Raw genomic sequence first — 4,679 nt, forward strand, 5'->3', positions numbered from 1 at the left:
TCGACAAGCTTTCTCTAACTTTTTGTTAGTATTTCTGTTCCTCTTTTGGAATTACGAGGACTCATATTTATAGTTGTGGACTAGAGAAGTTGTAATATGAATAGGTAATTTCCCTTCGGTACAATAAGATTTAAGTTAACCAACATATGAATGTTATGAAATGACTAGTCATTTGATATGTGACATGATCCTATTGACATCTTTGTTTGATTTGGCATGTCACGCCATTTGCCACATGACACCAAAATTGACCTTTAGGAAGAGATGACATTGAGCTTAGCAAACTAGCTCATATATTGTAGTCAAATCAATTAATTTGAAGTTCAATTAAAAACATAATTATTGGACTTACATAATTTGTCAATTTTATTAAATAAAAATAACACCTCATACACATTTAAGACTATATATATCGAGTTATAAACATACTTTTTAAAAATAAATCACTTATAGCAGATTATTATCGAGTTATAGCATATCAATTAAAATATATTTAATTAAAAATAAATTATAAGTAATTATTTAAATACTAATTAATATGTTTAAATATTTATTTTTATTTTTACAGTTAAATTTAATTTTATTTTTAAATAAAATAAAAAGGTAAAACACATTTATGTATTAATTGGTAAGTAGCACCAATTTTGGGATTTGAATTAATTTTAATTAATAATGGATAATTAACAAATTAGCACATATTAAGGAATTCACAAAAGATTTAAATTATTCAGTTTTCTTAAAATGCTCAAATTAATTTAAATCAAATTAAATCATGATTTTTCCTTTTTTTCTCTCTATCACATTTCTCACTCCCTATTTGCAGAATTTTTACTCCCTTTTTTTCTTGACTGAGTTTTTTTTATGTGAAAAAATTGTGATTTATTTTGATGGACAATAACTTATCAATATTAATTAAACATGGTGGCAGATGAGATCCGTCATGTTGGTATTTGTTATAGTTTTCTGATTTGTTTTTAGTAATCTCTGTTAATTCATTGTATTAAGAGTGTTATAAGATTGTACGATATTTGTTTTTTTGTTTGGTAATTTTTTTGTTATTTGTGGATATGTGTAATATTAATGAAATTGTTGGTGAAAAAATCGTATAAAATTGATCAACATGATGTTAGTTGTCTGAATTGCATATTAATATGGTATGAAATATGAAATGCTAGTTTGTTTGTCTATTTCTGATTTGTATAGCAATGTTTGTATTATTTTTTTGACATTTATAATATGAAATGTATATTATTTTGATATTAAAGAGTTTCATTTTATTTTTTAATGGCATATTTTTTTGGAACTTTTTTTAATGAGCATTGATTTTCCATGTTAGGTGATACCACAACAGTTGATATGTATGCTGTTGTTGAAGGACCAAAGAAGTACATAGTAAATTTAAACACAAGGTGTGTAGTTGCAGGAGATTTCACCATTCATGTAATTGCAATTCTTAGATACAGGATACTTGCATGAAGCATATTTCTGTTCTGCCTTTTATAGCCTGAAAAATTTCAGAGGTGCATATGTCATCCCTCTTGAATCTATCCCCTGCGAGAGTACGTGGGATATACCCAGTTATATTTCAAAGCCTAAATTAATGGCATCTGGTCCAAGTAGATCAGTTAGAGAATCGAATATTGAACGCCGGAAGAGGTTTGCCGATGTGAAATTCAAAAGGTCAAAGGTTACTTGTAGTAGATGTCGTCAAGTTGGAAATAACAGAAAGACATGTTCAAATTATCCTGTTAAAAAATAATTTCATGATTTTTACTTTTTGTTACACAACATGTTTTGTTTTATGGAATGAATTTGGTATAATTAATATTTGAATAATTGTGATTTCTTAATATTGTCCAACTATAAATAATATTGAAACACATTTTGTGTCCGTTTTCAAATTTTATTCCTATACTAATATATAGTTAAACAAGAATTATACATAGTTCATACAAAAAGCATATATATGAAACAACTTTTTAAACATATAATTGTACAATAAAACTCTTGTTAAAATAGTTCATACATAGATCATACATAGTTCGTACAAAGTTCATACATATGGATCAAAAAATATATGATAGTTGTCATACTAAAACGATAATAAATCAAAAATGTGATATCATGTTCATACTAGTAGTAATCAGACTTCATACATATTTCATCTTGACAATAATTAGATTTCATACATAATCAATAATTGAAGAAAGATTCATAGAAAAAAGCCAACAAAATAGAAATGTAATGTCATGCCCATACAATTAGTAATCAGACTTCATACATACACATCAATTTATATATCAATTCAAACATCATTAAAACACTGTCATATAAATGGACAACCAAATCAATTCATACACAAAGCATGAAATGAAATTCGAAGGTACTTTCATACACAAATCATACAACAGTAATACATCAATGTATATATCAATTCATACAACATTTATACACAAGTCATACAAACTAATGCATCAATCCACACAGAATTCATACGATATTAATACATATTACCAGTGTTTGAATGATGTTTGAATTGATATATAAATTGATGTATGTATGAAGTCTGATTACTAATTGTATGGGAATGAAATTACATTTCTAATTTGTTGGCTTTTTTGTATGAAGTCTGATTACTAATTATATGGGCATGAAATTACATTTCTAATTTGTTGCCTTTTTTGTATGAAGTCTGATTACTAATTGTATGGGCATGGCATTACATTTTTAATTTATTGGCTTTTTTGTATGAAGTCTCATTACTAATTGTATGGGCATGACATTACATTTCTAATTTGTTGGCTTTTTTCTATGAATCTTTCTTCCATTATTGATTATGTATGAAGTCTGATTACTGTCTGGATGAAATATATATGAAGTCTGATTACTACTAGTATGAACATGATATCACATTTTTGATTTATTATCATTTTGGTATGACAACTATCATATATTTTTTGATCCATATGTATGAACTTTGTACAAACTATGTATGATCTATGCATGAACTATTTTAACAAGAGTTTTACTGTACAATTATATGTTTAATAAGTTGTTCCATATATATGCTTTTTGTATGAACTATGTATGATTCTTGTTTAACTATATATTAATATAGGAATAAAATTTGAAAACGGACACAAAATGTGTTTCAATATTATTGATAGTCGGATAATATTAAGAAATCAGAACTACTCAAATATTAATTAAACCAAATTCATTCCATAAAACAAAACATGTTGTGTAACAAAAAGTAAAAATCATGAAATCATTTTTTAACAGGATAATTTGAACATGTCTTTCTATTATGTCCAACTTGACGACATCTACTACAAGTAATCTTTGACCTTTTGAATTTCACATCAGCAAACTCCATCCAACGTTCAACATGCGATTTTCTAACTGATCTACTTGGACCGGGTGCCATCAATTTAGGCTTTGAAATATAACTGGGTATATCCCACATACTCTCGCATGGGATAGGTTAAACAGAGATGACATATGCACCTCTGAAATTCTTCAGGCTATAAAAGACAGAACAGAAATATGTTTCATGCAGTTTCTTGTATCTAAGAATTGCAATTACATGATCACATGGTATTTCATAATGGTGAAATCTCCCGCAACTACACACCTTGTATTTAAATTTACTATGTACTTCTTTGGTCCTTCAACAACAACATACATATCAACCGTCGATGGTATTACCTAACATGGAAATTAATGCTCATTAAAAACAGTTCCAAAAAAATATGCCATTAAAAAATAAAATAAAAATATTTAATACCAAAATAATATACATTTCATACTATAAATGTCAAAAAAAAAATACAAACATTGCATTACAAATCAGAAACAGACAAACAAACTAGCATTTCATATTCGACCAATTTTATACTATTTTTTCACCAACAATTCCCATTAATATTACACATATCCACAAATAACAAAAAAAATTACTAAACAAAAAAACAAATATAGCTTTCATCATCACAAAAATAATTAACTAAACAAAAAAAATATAACTAAACAAAAAAATACAGTTTTCATACAAAATTCATACTGAATTATATCAACATCATATGCCAATGAGAAACATATATTCTAATTTCAACAAAAAAGAAACTTCATACATAATTAATACAAGTTTCATATAAGGTTCATACACGATTAATACAACTTTCATACTTCAACGATCCACATAATTATAAATACTTATTTTTTGACTAGTGACTAAATACACTGTACCATCAAATTCATTTTTTATATTTTGTTCATAAATCAAGTATTACGCGAATCTTCAATTTTATTAAAACTCAAACACATATACTGTCACGACCCAAAACCGAGCCGCGACTGGCACCCACACTTACCCTCCTATGTGAGCGAACCAACCAATCTAAACCCTAACATTTCAATTTAATATCAACAGAAAGTAATGCGGAAGACTTAAACTCATTAATAAAAACCAATTCAATAACTTCTAAAATTCAACATCTATTATTCCCCAAAATCTGGAAGTCATCACCACAAGAACATCTATGATCAAATTACTAAACTAGGAGTATTCTAAGAAGCTAAAATAAACAAAAGCTAGTCCATGCCGGAACTTCAAGGCATCAAGACATGAGGAAGAAGATCCAGTCCAAGCTAGAAGCATTAGCTCACCCTGAAATCCG

The sequence above is a fragment of the Solanum pennellii genome, chromosome 3 (assembly GCF_001406875.1).
Source record: "Solanum pennellii chromosome 3, SPENNV200".
Lineage (NCBI taxonomy): Eukaryota > Viridiplantae > Streptophyta > Magnoliopsida > Solanales > Solanaceae > Solanum > Solanum pennellii.